Here is a 6,699-nt window from a genome sequence, read left to right on the forward strand (position 1 = left end):
CAGGTATTCCATTGCTTCCAAGAACTCTGCTTCAGCTATGGCGGCTGCCGTTTCTTTCTCTACGGCGAGTTTCTCTAGCTTTGCATCTAAGAGGACCTTTTGCATGTCTATTGAAGCCTCTAGCTTTGCATCTAAGAGGACCTTTTGCATGTCTATTGAAGCCTGTAGCTGTGCCTTTTCTTCTTTTATCTTCATTTCCAGCTGTGCCTTTTCTTCTTTCATCTTCATTTCTTGTTCGGCAAAGGCTGCTTTGACCTTTGCGGCTACTGCCTTTACGCGGGCAATGGCAGCCGCATTGCTAACGGAAGACGACTTAGTGGAACCATCCTTCCTTGATCTTGTCTTGTAGCTTGATACTGTGCTACGCGACATGGTGTTGGTGAAGACACTTAACTGCGTGGAGACTACTGTGCTGTGGATTGCTGGTTGCTGTGCTTAGAGAGCGGTCACAGTATGCAATCAAATGTGTCTACATTGCTTGAAGCTGCTGCAGCACTGGACTGTATAGAAGTCGCTGTGGTGTCCATTTGCAGATATTGCGTGGACCGTAACAGACTTCTGTGTAGTCAGGTGCGTCTCTCTTGCTAGAAGTCGTCGTTTACTGTCCTGTTCTCACAACATGTACCCCCGGGGTCTGTATGCAGTTCAACAGGCAGATATCACCATTCTACTAGTTAATAAGATGAGACTTGTTTCTGTAGTCTGTGGTTTTTATTAACCGGCAGTAGATAAGGTAAACTATAGGAAAATGAACATACAAGAACTGAATATACAGTACAGTGTACACAAAAATTACGCAAAAACATTAATTAATCTCTTACCGACGATGCTTTAGTAAGAGACACACAATGTGTAGCTGCTCCTTCCATGAGGTGAGGAGAAAAAGGAAGCAGGAGCCTGTCTCTTTCCCAGAAAGCACTGTGAGCAGGAAGTCAGGTGACCTAATGAATATGCATAACTTAAGAAGGCAAAAGATGCACTTACAGATAAAGGTCACTAGATGGTGCTAAAGGCACACAAATGAACAGACTATGCAATAGTTAGTGAAGACAGCACAGTCACCACCTATGAAACCCTGCTCCTGGCTCTAACTCCTATCCGTATAGGCACCTCTTTAGGGTAGAGATGCCCATACACAGGAACCTAGAAAACCCTGGTGACCCTCAGATGCCCTAGACTTAATGACAGGGCAGAGACAATCCGCTCCTTCCCTGGTGAAGGATACAGCATCTCACTGAGGCCTAGTAAACAACAGAGGGGGGGGGGGAGGAATACAAAACACAACAAGCGGAACACTTAACTTCTGAGGATGGTGGATGATCAGGACTTCAACTAGAACCACACTCCAGCTCTTCCAACACCAAATGAAGCTATCCAGAGCAAGGAGTGATGGGTGAAGTCAAACTAAATAGGGGGAGGTAAAGGTCACATGATCCACACCTGAACAGGAGGTGTGGACATACAAGCAACACACAGACAAAGTGAAACCAAAAGATGCTGTCAGATCACTAATGAGCAGATAATCTTTCAGACCTTCTCAAACCTGTCACCGGTGTGACAGTACCCCCCCTTCTACGGGTGACCTCCGGGCACCCAGGACCAACCTTATCAGGATGAGCTCTGTGGAATGCTCTTACCAGACGACTAGCATTAACATCGGTCGCTGGAACCCACATCCTCTCCTCTGGTCCGTACCCTCTCCAATGAACGAGATACTGGAGGGATCTCCGGAGAACACGAGAGTCCACAATCCTGTTGATCTGAAATTCCAAATTTCCGTCCACCATGACAGGAGCGGGAGGCAAGGAGGACGACTCAACCGGTTCAACACATTTCTTTAACAACGATTTATGAAATACGTTATGGATTTTTAATGCCTGAGGAAGTTCAAAACGGAAGGCTACAGGGTTAACAATAGCAGTGATCTTATATGGACCAATAAATCTTGGTCCCAACTTCCAAGAAGGTACCTTAAGTTTAATGTTTCTTGTAGACAGCCACACAGAATTACCCACTCTCAGGTCCGGACCACTCATACGTCTCCTGTCAGCCACACGCCTTTACCTGTTGCCCATCTTTTCCAGGTTATTTTGGATTTTCCGCCAAATAGAAGACAAAGAAGAGGAAAATCGTTCCTCCTCAGGAATGCCGGAATTATGAGCACCAGAAAATGTACCAAACTGTGGATGGAACCCATATGCCCCAAAAAAACGGCGACTTATCAGTGGATTCCTGTCTACGGTTATTTATAGAAAACTCAGCTAACGACAAAAATGAAGACCACTCTTCCTGATTCTCTGAAACAAAACATCTCAAGTAAATCTCCAGATTCTGATTAGTGCGCTCTGTCTGTCCGTTCGACTGAGGATGAAAAGCCGAAAAGAAGGACAATTGTACACCCAGACGAGTACAGAACGCTCTCCAGAATCTGGAAACAAACTGAGTCCCTCTATCAGACACCACATCAGAAGGAATGCCATGTAGTTTCACGATGTTGTCGACAAACACCTGCGCAAGAGTTTTAGCATTGGATAGACTAGGTAATGCAATAAAGTGTGCCATTTTACTAAAACGATCGACAACCACCAGAATCACTGTATTTCCTGAAGAATTTGGTAAATCCGTGATAAAATCCATAGACAAATGGGTCCAAGGTCTGGATTGGATGGGCAAAGGAAGCAGAGATCCGGAAGGCCGAGTATGTGTCACCTTAGCACGTGCACAGGTACCAGAGGCTGACACATAGTCCTCAATACACTTACGCAACCCCGGTCACCAGAATCTGCGAGAGATGAGATCGCTAGTCGATCTGCTCCCAGGGTGCCCAGCAAGCACCGTACAGTGATGTTCCTCGAACACCTTGTGACGTAATTCGGGGAGAACAAACAATTTCCCCTGAGGACAAGAGTCCGGAGCATCCTCCTGTGCCTCCAAAACCCTAGCCTCGAGATCAGGATAAAGAGCGGAAATAACTACCCCTTCAGATAAAATGGTACTGGGGTCATTAGACTCAACCCCCCAGGAAAGCTACATGACAAAGCATCCGCCTTGACGTTCTTAACCCCAGGGCGGTAAGTGACGATGAAGTTAAATCTGGTGAAAAACAATGACCATCTGGCCTGCCTTGGGTTCAGTCGCTTAGCCTTCAAGGACAAGACTTTCCCTTAGTACTGGATGCAGTGTTTTTAACAATAAATCATAATTACTAATTTCCTAAGGACTAAATTACACCTGTTAATCCAGCACCTACTTATATACCTAAAACTTAACTTTTATTAGTATGCTTCTAATAGTACTACTTATAACTAACTAAATATTTATTTAAAATTCCAGTGCATCGCAACCTTTCTCGTCTATTCAATTTCCTATTGGGTTTCACACCACCAGATTTATTAGTACAGGGTTAGAATCACTAATGCCTAACTGGCTGCGCGCTGCCAGTATAATATAGGCTCAATGTTTTGATTACCCCTGTGTTAGTTAGGTTGCAACAATGTACTGTATTAAAATTGAAGCTTCATGCTGCCCCCCGACATGTTTCGCCGTGTACCGGCGTCTTCAGGGGTTAGGGCAGAGTGTGAGCGTGTCTCCTCCCGACTGAATTATAAGACCTTTATTTGTGATGTCATCAATAGGCATTCCGCCTGTGGGCGTGATTGGGATCCTGTAATGGGGAGTGATAGGTGGCGTCCCGGGGCGCTTCCTCCCAGTGTCTCCGCCTGCCTACGTTCGGCCTTCTAATTGGCTTATGTCATGGGATTTGCATAACAAATCACATGACGTAAGCCAATTACAAATCTGTAGAGAAATGAGGAACCGCACTCTGTTTTCAAGTAGTATCACCGGTGCCGATCAAGGGCTTATGAGGCCGTATCCAAATGATAAAAATTTGAGGCACTCAGTCTGCAAGTTTTGCAATTCAAATGTTTTTTTTTATTATTTTTTCATTTATCTGCATCATCCATATGCCCGTGAAAAATAAAGGAATGACAGAATTTTTCTGACCAGACGTTTCGGTCACGGTGGACCTTCATCAGTGGTCATGTTATCTGGAATATACATATTTAAAGTGTTTTTAAATGGATGGCAGAGCATGAAGTCACAAAATTAACAATATAACATAGAACAATAAATTACAAGCAAAATTTCATAACGTTATAGCAGCAGAGTGAAAAAATGTCCAGGGGTTGGTGGAGACATATATGTACAAATTCATGGAAAATTCATATCTTCATAGCAATCGGATAATTTGTCAAACATGATTATTTGGATGTAGACCGGAGGAAGTATAGGAGGGGGCAAGTGATGGAAGAGGGGAAAGAAACATGATTCCATAGGGATATGAAGCATGATTATATAGATTGCTGTAGTGTCATCTATGTTAATAGCACAAAAACAACGCATGTTGGGAGGGCGTCCCAGAAAGTACACCAATAAATCCCATGGGGAATATTAGACATATGGGTATTCATAGATATCAGGTACTGAAACAGCCGGTTATATATCCCATAGGGGATGTCATGTGAGCATGTGGATATTCACAGATATTCAAAGATATTTACAGTTATGGCATACACAGTTATGGCATACTAAGGGGCTAGACTATAGATCCCATAGGGAGTATCATATAAACACTAGGATATACAGAGATAGACACGTTGCTGTCTGGTAAATAAAGAACTATTTTTTTCATTTTACGCCTTGGAAGTGCTGCGGAATTTCTTTTTGTTATATGCTTTGGAGGGGGACCGCCTTCATAGCCGCTTGCACTCCGCTGACATCGTTTTTCGCAGTGCGGCTCCTGTTGCCTTTTTTCTACAAAGATATTTACAGTTATGGCATACACAGTTATGGCATACTAAGGGGCTAGACTATAGATCCCATGGGGAGTATCATATAAACACTAGGATATACAGAGATAGACATAGATGAACATGAATCACACAGTGGCAGCATAATGGGTCAATGTAGTTAGAAGATCGAACTTCATAAAGGTAACCTGTGGAAAAAGGATTAGAAATAGTTATCTACCTGTATGCTGGATAAAGGTTTGCCTGGGCGCTGGATGCAGGAGTGTATGTGGTTTAAACCACTGTTTAAATAGCATGTTATCCGGTGATGATGGTCATCTGACCGGAAGTCATGTGCTATGTGGAACGCATGTATGCGTTCCAAAGGGCGGAAGTCTCGGCTAGAGCTGTGGAGCATGGTGATTCCGGTCACATGACCGGATGTAATGAAGTGTGGAGTTATTCATGCGTTCCACGTGGTGTCATGTGGGCGGAGTTAGTGTGGTTTATGCGTTCCACTGCGGGTAGAGCTAGATAAACATTATACCCCACTGTATGTGATTGGATCTATATACACTGCTCAAAAAAATAAAGGGAACACAAAAATAACACATCCTAGATCTGAATTAATTAAATATTCTTCTGAAATACTTTGTTCTTTACATAGTTGAATGTGCTGACAACAAAATCACACAAAAATTAAAAAATGGAAATCAAATTTTTCAATAATAAAGGTTTATACAAAGAGGCTACCCGAAGGCAATCCTAAATAAAACTCTCTTGGATCTCAAAAACCCACCCACGTAAGGCCCTATTCACATCAGCGTTCAGCCTTTCCGTTCTCTTGCTCCGTTATAGGAGCAGGAAAACGGAAAGGACGGATTCGGCTCATAACTGAGCCGAACTGAGCCTACGGACCTCATAGACCCCCATAGACTATAATGGGGTGCGTTAGGTTTCCGCTCAGAAGATGATTTTGGAGCGGAGACAAAAGTCCTGCATGCAGGACTTTTGTCTCCGCTCCAAAATCATCTTCTAAGCGGAAACCTAACGGACCCCATTATAGTCTATGGGGGTCTATGAGGTCCGTAGGCTCAGTTCGGCTCAGTTATGAGCCGAATCCGTCCTTTCCGTTTTCCTGCTCCTATAACGGAGCAAGAGAACGGAAAGGCTGAACGCTGATGTGAACATAGCCTTACCCGAAACAAAACAGGATAACTCTAATAGGATAGCATGTGTAACCACGTACCATCCCCTTATGCCCAAAATACAGCAGGCCCTCAAAAAGAATTGGTCACTACTTTCCAAAGCTTATCCGGATATTAAAGAGTTTCAACAGTATCCACTGACTTGCTATAAAAGACCACCTAACATTAAGGACAAACTGATTAAAGCGGATGTAGGTAGCTTTACAAGACTTCCAAAACAAACCTTCCTACGCAGTAAAAGACAAGGGACATATCCGTGCTTACACTGTGCCCATTGCTCCAGCGTCATTAAAGGCGAATACGCGACACATCCACGCACCGGAAAAGCCATGGCAATCAGAGGATATTACACCTGCGAATCAAGCTTTGTTGTTTACTTAATTAAATGTCCATGTGGCCTCGGATACGTCGGCGAAACTACACAACATATCAGGGACCGGATAAGCAAACATAAATCCACAATCAGACTAGGCCATACCTTCCTACCTATACCTCACCACTTTATTGAAAAGAAACACCAGATTTCTCAATTGCGTTTTCAAATCTTGGAGCAAATTGACCAACCAAGGAGAGGAGGAAACCGGACGCTCCTTCTTAGACAAAGGGAGGCTTTCTGGATCCATAAACTGGGGACATTAACACCACACGGCCTGAATCGCGAATGTGATTTCTTTATAAACTTGTGACAATATTGATGTATA

The sequence above is a fragment of the Bufo bufo genome, chromosome 7 (assembly GCF_905171765.1).
Source record: "Bufo bufo chromosome 7, aBufBuf1.1, whole genome shotgun sequence".
NCBI lineage: Eukaryota > Metazoa > Chordata > Amphibia > Anura > Bufonidae > Bufo > Bufo bufo.